The 9711-nt window shown below is 41.7% G+C and overlaps 1 long non-coding RNA gene across 1 annotated transcript; it reads right to left on the bottom strand.

Annotated features, from left to right (window-relative positions):
- Nucleotides 1-217: 217 nt before the first annotated feature.
- Nucleotides 218-8571, bottom strand: LOC310635365. Its single transcript, XR_014491392.1, has 3 exons — nt 8522-8571; nt 7557-7669; nt 218-560 (listed from the first exon to the last, which is right to left on the bottom strand). It is a non-coding gene; the product is annotated as an uncharacterized lncRNA (long non-coding RNA).
- Between the last annotated feature and the right edge of the window lie 1140 nt (nt 8572-9711).

Raw genomic sequence — 9711 nt, 5'->3', positions numbered from 1 at the left:
TTTCCATGTACCAGCTGTTGTGACTAAAGCTTTCAACGCATGTGGATAATTGTTAACGTTTTTGTCCAGTGTGGATGCTATCATGCTTAATCTATGATTTGCTATCTGTGCTTTTCCAACAATAGACACAACTACGGAGCTTTTCCAAGGTGATATTTTTGAGGTGGTTAAACATATGGACAATCCCTAGTTTAGTGGTGCCTTTGTTCAAGCCGTTTTCTTCCTCACAGGGCGAGGCCTGCATTACTCTCTGCTCTGTGAGACTTTCCTACTGACCTTTTCCTCCAACTGACTTCCAGATATTTCCCTCTTTTACTGAATGAAAAATAATCTTCAATGACTTTTCATGTAAAGTATCCTTGAGTTCTCAATAACTTACTTATTCTAGTGTGAAATCTTTCTTTATTTTCCCTCTCCTCAGCTGCTGCAGGAGGAGGAGAATTTTGTGGTTTTCTGAAGGAAATGGAAAATATTTGATTTCTGGCTTGCTTTGCTTTTCTTTTTCAATGTTGCTTGTTATTATTAGCTGTCCAGAGTCCTTTTATTGCCATCCTCTTTGTCTATAAGATTCAAAGAAAAGTGTAATTAAATGGTTAGAGATGTGGGGAAAAATACATTACAATGAAAAAGCAAACATGCCACAATACTAAATAACCTCATACATTAATTATGATTCATTTGACACATGGAAGACTACAGACATCCAAATTCAGATATCTGTTCAATCAAGAAATTCTTTTGTTGACTTGGATCAATCACAAATTCTTAGCAATGCAAAGGGTTATTATCAAATATATCTGGAAGTGCTGGTTATAGATTTTATAATTGCAGATTTACGCATACAAAGAAAAATACAGACACACACTTACAAATGTCTATATGGAGAATATCTATGTCTTTCCAGCCTGGAAAAATGTCCCAAAATGGTTAAAATCAAAGCTTTTGAGCTAACTTTAGAGATAAGGTAAAAGTAAAGGTTCCCCCGCATATGTGTGCTAGTCGTTTCCAACTGTAGGGGCCGGTGCTCATCTCCATTTAAAAGTCGAAGAGCCAGCACTTGTCCAAGGACGTCTCCGTGGTCATGTGGCCGGCATGATTACACGCCAAAGACGCACGGAATGCTGTTACCTTCCCACCATAGTGGTCCCTATTTTTCTACTTGCATTTTTACGTGCTTTCGAACTGCTAGGTTGGCAGAAGCTGGGACGAGTAACAGGTGCTCAATAGAGTTGGAAGGGACCTAAGAGGTCTTCTAGTCCAATCCCTGCTCAGGGAGGGAACCCTATACCATTTCAGAAAACAGGTCGTCCAAACTCTTCTTAACAAAATCCAGGGATGGAGCATCCATTTATTCTGTCTAACTGTCAAGAAATTCCTCCTTAGCTCTAGGTTGGTCCTGTCCTTGATAAATTTCTAGCCATTGCTTCTTGTCTTGTCTTCAGGTGCTTTGCAAAATTGGGTGAGCCTCTCCTCTTTGTGGCTGACCCTCAAATATTGGAACACTGCTATCATGTCATCCCTAGTCTTTCTTTTAATTCAACTAGACATAACCCATTCCTGCATCCATTCTTTATATGCTTTATAGAGTAGTGGCCAAAATTGTGGAAACCTTTTGGGAAAAGTGTACATTTGAGGTTTGATGGCTAAAAACACCACTTCTTTTGGGAGTAGTACCATAAAATTATATATCAATGGAAAGATAATTTAATCAAGAATGTAATGCAACAAAGATTGTTCAATTATCTGTATTCTATGAAAAGTTATGTGATTTCTATCACGTTGCTTGTGGTTTTTTGTGTTCTTTCATTTAGTGAGTTTATGAAACGTAATAAAATTAAAGTAATGGTGCAAAGAGTTGACTGGATGCCCAGAAAGTGATGTAAAATAGTATTATGAAGTGAACAAGGCTACAGTTATAAACAAATTAGAAGAAAAATTGGTGAAAACTTAACCAAAGGTGGCATTTCTACGTTTCTGAAGAGGTATAAGGAGACTCAGTCACTACAAAACCACACTGGCAAAGGTAGGAAAAGGTGCACAAGAGCAAGTGATGATAGAAGAATTAAGAGACTGTGCCTATTTGACAGAATAAAATCACCTGGGTGTACACAAGATGAAATGGCGCAATGCAATGTGAAGTTGAGTGCAAGGACTGTTTGGCACAGACTGCAGGAATTTGGTCTAAAATCTAGAACTTCACAAAAAAAGCCACTTTTATCTCTCAAACAAAGGTTTAAAAGACTAAATTGGGCTAAAACTCAAGTTACCTGGACAGAGTTATTTGGAGTGATGAGACCAAGATCTCCCTGTTTGATACTGATGGCATAAAATACGTAAGGAGAAGAATCGGAGATGATTTGCAACCTGACTGCATTACATGTACCATGAAACCCCCAGTCAGTGTTATGATCTGGGGTTGTATGACATCAAAAGGTGTGGGCAGAATTTGTGTGATTAATGGGAATACAAATGGCCCAAAATACATTAATGAAATACTTGAGCCCAAACTGAAGCCTTCCGCACATGATCTTTTCCAACAACCTGCCTCCAGAAGTGGTGAATGCTCCAACACTGGAAGTTTTTAAGAAGAGACTGGCCAGCCACTTGTCTGAAATGGTATAGGGTTTCCTGCCTGAGCAGAGGGTTGGACTAGATGACCTCCGAGGTCCCTTCCAACTTCTTCTTCTTCTTCTTCTTCTTCTTCTTCTTCTTCTTCTTCTTCTTCTTATTATTATTATTATTATTATTATTATTATTATTATTATTATTAATAATAATAATTATGACAATGAAGCATTTATATTTCAACAGGATTCAGCTCCATATCATGTTGCTGCTGTGTGCAAAGGTGGTTTCAAGATAATCATATTCCACTGCTGGAATGGCCTGGGAATAGCCCAGATCTTAACCCAGTTGAAAATCTGTGGAGCCGACTAAAGAAACCTGTTAGTCAGAAGCGACCCAGCAATAAAACCCAGTTAATAGAAGCAATCATTCAATCTTAGTTTCACATTATAACAGCTGCAGAACTAAAGGACTTGGTTCAGTCCATGGGAAGACGTTGTAAGGCTGTAATGTTACACAACTAAGTATTAACTGACATAGTGATAATTTTTATGTATTTCATTTTTTCTACGTGTTTCACTTTTCTTCTTTATAACTCCAATTCTAATTGCAAATCCTTCGTAAAAGTTATTGCATTACATTCTTGACTAAATTATCTTTCCATTGATATAGGTTCATTGAATTACGCAAGCCCCTTCACCATGACAAGGCAGTAATCCATGAAGGGGCCATAAAATTATATATCAGCTATGCCGTGCAGGGCCACCGAAGACAGACAGGTCTGACAAAATGTGATCCACTGGAGAAGGAAATGGTAACCCACTCCAGTATCTTTGCCATGAAAACCCCATGGACAGTACCAAAAGGCAAAAAGACATGACACTGGAAGATGAGCCCCTCAGGTCTGAAGGCGTCCAATATCCTACTGGGGAAGAGCAGAGGGCTAGTACTAGTAGTGCCAGAAAGAATGAAGCGACTGGGCCAAAGACGAAAGGACACTCAGCTGTGGATGTATCTAATGGTGAAAGGAAAGTCCGATGCTGTAGAGATTTATTCTCCATAGGAACCTGGAATGTAAGATCTATGAATCAAGGAAAGTTGACATGGTCAAACAAGAGATGACAAGACTGAACATCGACATCTTAGGAATCAGCGAACTAAAATGGATAGGAATTGGTGAATTTAATTCAGATGACCATCAGGTATACTACTGTGGGCAACAATCCCTCAGAAGAAATGGAGTAGCCTTCATAGTCAATAAAAAAGTATGAAATACTGGGATAAAAAGGTAAAGCCAGCTCTTGTCCGAGGACGTCTCCGTGGTCATGTGCCTGGCATGACTAGACACCAAAGGCACACAGAACGCTGTAGTGGTGCCTATTTTTCTACTTGCATTTTTACGTGCTTTCGAACTGCTAGTTTGGCAGAACCTGGGACGAGTAACAGAAGCTCACTCTGTTATGTGGCACTCAGGATTCAACCCACCAAACTGCCGACCATCTGATCGACAAGCTCAGCATCCTAACCCACTGAGCCACCGCGTCCCTAATACTGGGATACAATCCCCAAAATGACAGAATGATCTCAGTTTGTATCCAAGGCAAACTATTCAATATCACAGTTGTCCAAGTCTATGCCCCAACCACCAGTCCTGAAGAGGATGAAATTGACCAGTTCTATGAAGCCTTCAGCACTTCATAGAATTAACACCAAAAAACGATGTTCTTGTTGTGATTCAGTGTCAGCCTGTGGGTACGGCAGCTGAATCATACAATTCTGAGGAGGAGGAGGGGATTGGAGAGCCTGCAGAGGAAAGTTCTGAGGCATCACAGATCTCTCAGCCAGGCCCCTCCCATCTTGTTCCTCCTCAGACCTAGCTGTGTGAGCCTGAAAGCTTGGACGAAGATGATTCACAGCTGGCTTTGTTCAAGGATGCTCGAAGCAGGAGGCAGACAAGCAGGAGTGAACAAAGGAGGGCAATGAGGCACCTCGGGAGGAGGCAAAGAGAGGCCATGCCTTGAAACTGTGTTTAAAAGGGGAATGTGTGGGAGGTGCTGGTTGCTGAAGGCAATCGTTTGAACAGCTTCTGATTTAGTCATGGTTAGTATTTGTTTTCCTCTGTTTTGGATCTGTTTCGTTTCATTTGCGTGAATAAATTTGGTTGGCTTACTTTCAGCCTATTGACTATTGAAAAGGGGTTGTCCCTGACATTTCTGCAGGGCCGGTAGTAGGCTGGAACAGAAAAGTCCTTATCATCATGGGGGATTGGAATGCTAAAGTAGAAAGCCAAAAGATAACCGGAATAACAGGCAATTTTGGCCTTGGAATACAAAATGAAGCAGGGCACAGGCTGACAGAATTTTGTCAAGAAAATACGATGGTCATAGCAAACACTCTGTTCCAAAAACCCAAGAGACGGCTCTACACATGGACATCACCAGATGGCCAACACAGAAATCAGACTGAATATGTGCTCTGCAGCCAAAAATGGAGAAGCACTATACAGTCAGTAAGAACAAGACCAGGAGCTGACTGTGGCTCAGACCATGAGCTTCTCGTTGCAAAATTTAGGCTTAAACTGAAGAAAGTAGGGAAAAGCACTACGCCACTCAGGTATGAACTAAATCATATCCCTGATGAATATACAGTAGAGGTGACAAATAAGATTTAAGGAATTAGATCTGATAGACAGAATGCCTGAAGAACTATGGACAGAGGTTTGCAACATTGTACAAGAGGTAGCAACTAAAACCATCCCAAAGAAAAAGAAATGCAAGAAAGCAAAATGGCTGTCTGAGGAAGCTTTGCAAATAGCTGAGGACAGGAGGGAAGCAAAAGGCAAGGGAGAAAAAGAAAGATACACCCAAATGAATGCCGAATTCCAGAGAATAGCTAGAACAGATAAGAATGCCTTCTTAAATGAAGAGTGCAAAGAAATAGAAAAAAACAATAGAACAAGGAGGACCAGAGATCTCTTCAAGAAAATTGGAGATGAAGGGAACGTTTCATGCAGAAATTGGCATGATAAAGGACCAAAACGGCAGGGACCTAATAGAGGCAGAAGAGATTAAGACACGGTGGCAAAATTACACAGAAGAACTATACAAGAACGAGCTTAACATCCCTGATAACCACGATGAGGTGGTCACTGACCTCGAGCCAGACATCCTAGAATGTGAAGTGAAGTGGGCCTTAAGAAAGCTGAGCAACATCAAAGCTAGTGGAGGTGACAGTATTCCAGCTGAGCTATTCAAAATCTTAAAAGACAATGCAGTAAAAGTGCTACACTCAATTTGCCAGCAAATTTGGAAAATTCAACAGTGGCCACAGGATTGGAAAAGATCAGTTTACATTGCAATTCCAAAGAAAGGCAGTGCCAAAGAATGTTCAAACTATTGCACCATTGCACTCATTTCACATGCTAGTAAAGTTATGCTTAAAATCCTACAAGCTAGACTCCAGCAGTATGTGGATCGAGAACTACCAGAAGTACAAGCAGGATTTCGAAGAGGCAGAGAGGAACTAGAGATCAAATTGCCAACATACGCTGGATCATGGAAAAAGCTAGGGAGTTCCAGAAAAACATCTACTTCTGCTTCATGTATTATGCTAAAGCCTTTGATTGTGTGGATCACAACAAACTGTGGCAAGTTCTTAAAGAGATGGGAGTACCAGACCATCTTATTTGTCCCTTGAGAAACCTATATGCGGGTCAAGAAGCAACAGTGAGAACTGGACACGGAACCACTGATCGATTCAAAATTGGGAAAGGAGTTCGGCAAGGCTGTATACTGTATTTAACTTATATGCAGAGCACATCATGAGAAAGGCAGGACTAGATGAATCAAAAGTTGGAATTAAGATTGCTGGGAAAAATATCAACAACCTAAGATATGCAGATGACACCACTCTAATGGCAGAAAGTGAAGAAGAACTAAAGAGCCTCTTGTTGCAGGTGAAGAAGGAGAGTGCAAAAGTTGGCTTGAAACTTAACATTAAGAAAACCAAGATCATGGCATCCGGTCCTCTCAATTTCTTCAAATAGATGGGGGGAAAATAGGGGTAGTGACAGATTTTATTTTCCTGGGCTCCAAGATCACCGCAGATGGGGACTGTAGCCAACAAATTAAAAGATGTTTGCTCCTTGGGAGGAAAGCCATGGCAAATCTAGACAGCACACTAAAAAGCAGAGATATCACCCTGTCAACAAAAGTGCGTATAGTCAAGGCTACGGTCTTCCCAGTTGCAATGTAATGGCAGTGAAAGTTGGACCATAAAAAAGGCCGAGCGCCAAAGAATTGAGGCCTTTGAACTGTGGTGCTGGAGAAGACTCCTGCGAGTCCCTTGGACTGCAAGGCGATCAAACCGGTCAGTCCTAGAGGAGATCAACCCTGACTGGTCTTTAGAAGGGCAGATCCTGAAGCTAAAACTCAAATACTTTGGCTACCTAATGAGAAGGAAGGACTCACTGGAGAAGAGCCTAATGCTGGGAAAGATTGAGGGAAATAGAAGAAGGGGACGACAGAGAATGAGGTGGCTGGATGGAGTCACTGAAGCAGTAGGTGTGAGCTTAAATGGACTCCAGAAGACAGTAGAGGACAGGAAGGCCTGGAGGAACATTGTCCATAGGGTCGCAATGGGTCAGACACAAATTCGCAACTAACAATAAAATAATTTTATGGTACTACTCAAAAAAAATGTGGTGTTATTAGCCATCAAACCTCAAATATAGACCTTTCCAAAAAGGTTTCTACAATTTTGGCCACTACTGTAACTGATGAAATGATGCCTAAAGCCTCTGCAAGATTAAAGCACCAGTTTTGCTCATGGAAGTCCTCAACTGCAAATAAGAGGAGAAAATACTGCCCACCACTACTCTGGTGACATCCCAATTCAAGCAGTCCTCACTTACTGACTGCAACTGAACGGTCTTTTATGTCAATAAGCAGCCCGATCATGAAGCATGATGTCATATGAGAGTGCCAACTTACATCTGTTCCTCTGCAGTTGTAAAGCAAATCCACGTGGGTTGTTAAAGCCAATTTCACATGACTGTCACTTGAAACTTCCTGCCGGGACCCCCAGTGATTTTGCCGGTCAGAATCTAATTAGGAAGGTCACAAAAGGGGATCATGAGTGTGAGATACTGCAACCATCATAAATGTGCAACATTGGCAGAAACCAAATTGGTGCATTTCCTTTTCCTGCACTTTCATAACGACAGGAACTGCTGAGGTTCAGGTCACTGAACAGGTGCTACAATGACCACTCATTTGTTTTACCAGGCATAAGTCTGCTCTTACAATGCCATTGTAACTTTGAAGGCTCAGGGAACAAGTGATAAGCGATGACTATTTATACAAACTGAACTTCCCAAAAGCTCTTCAGTAGCTATTTTTAAAAAGTGCTGGGTTGAGAACGATTGAACCTGGTTAATACATGGATGGGTCACCAGTAGGAACCACCATGTTTATTGGCAAGACATGGCAGTAAAAAAAAATCCCATAAAAATCAGTGGCACCTTCAGTCCCATCTTGTTGCCAAGAAAACAAAAAGAATAATAGAATTACAGACTTGGAAGGGACCTTGGAGGTCTTCTAGTCCAATCCCCTGCTCGGGCAGGAGACACGATTACCATTCCTGACAAATGGCTGTCCGGTCTCCTCTTAAAAACCTCCAGTGATGCAGCACTCACGACGTCTGGAGAGGGAAGCCATTCCCAAAGAATTAACCTTCGCTTGAAGGAGACTTTTTAAATCTTCCCACCAGCAGAAAATTGCAGCCCCCAGTTTAACAGCCTGCAGCACCAGCGGACTTAAAAGTTGGGGAGGGAAAGAAAATGCAGCAGCAGCAGCTGACCTGCTTCAGCCTAGTTGCTTCTCTGCTCGGACGCCGTGGAGGAAGCCCAACAGCCCCTCCTGATCCCGGCTTCTCCCCCGACCTGCCCTCCGCTCACCTCCCAGCTGCTGCTTCGACCCTGGAAAGAGCACAAAAGCCACTTTGCACACCAATTTCCTCCGATGAATGAGCAGTAAGAGGAAGTTCCTCGGCGCTTCTCATCTCTTCCCATCCTTTCTAGCAATATAGTACTCGATGGTTTTAACTCCTTTAAACTCAAACACAGATGCCGCTTGCTGCATTTTTCAGCTTTCTAAACACAGAGGTTGCCTATTTGACCGCGGATAGGTGGCAAAAACAAAAAACAAAAAAAACCCACGCCTGTCTCATCTCTACCTAAGCCGTTTGCAAGATTTTTTCCCCTGCTTGAAAGCTATCAAGTCGTTTTTGACTTCTAGCAACCGATCTTTGCCTGGCCTGATGGGGGATGGGTTGGGTTTTATGGTCATTTTTAATATTTGTATTTACTGTTTTTAGTCGGGCATGTTTAACTTTTAACTTTTATATTTTTGTATATTTTATATACTTGCCCTGTTCACCGCCCTGAGTCCTTCGGGAGAAGGGCAGTATATAAATAAAATAAAATAAAATTAAACTGATCCAAGTGAAATAGTGAAATGTGATGCTGCTCAGCTTGTGAGCCCTAAAAGTTCATGAGTTTTTCAGAATTACAGAATAAGCTTTTTAAAGGGTGATTCTGAGTGGTGATCAAAACTTCTCTACATCCCAAATCTTTATGACCGATTTCCTTTGCCTCCCAAGCATTTAGGCCATGGCAGCCCCATCAGGCCAGATCCTCCAGGGGAGGCAATTTCTGCTGGCCAGGGCTGCGTCCATGGACACCCAGCATGCCAGGATCATTCCTGAGGGAGGACAATGTATATCTGCTGAACGTTAAATGCCATGAACTTCTGTAAAAAATTTTGCACAGAAGTCACAGAAATCATTAGGTCACAGAGAGGGGAAAATAGGCAGCATGGAGGAATCTGGTAATAAAATAAGCACGAGGTATATTTTATTGATTCCTTTTTCATTCAGAACTCAAGATGGCGTACAAATATGTATTCTTGTTTTTCCTCTGAGGTTTATTTACCTATTTTTAAGAATTGCTAAGGACCAGATGACTGTAGTATGTCCTGGTATGTAAAAACCATAGAACTCTTTTTCACGTGATCCTATGAGCACAGATGAATGGATGGCTCTGCCCAAATGGACCCATGTGACTTTGTGGGCTCAGCTCTTCCTAAG

This window comes from Vipera ursinii (assembly GCF_947247035.1).
Source record: "Vipera ursinii genome assembly, chromosome: 2".
NCBI lineage: Eukaryota > Metazoa > Chordata > Lepidosauria > Squamata > Viperidae > Vipera > Vipera ursinii.
This window is presented reverse-complemented; position numbering and strand designations above follow the sequence as displayed.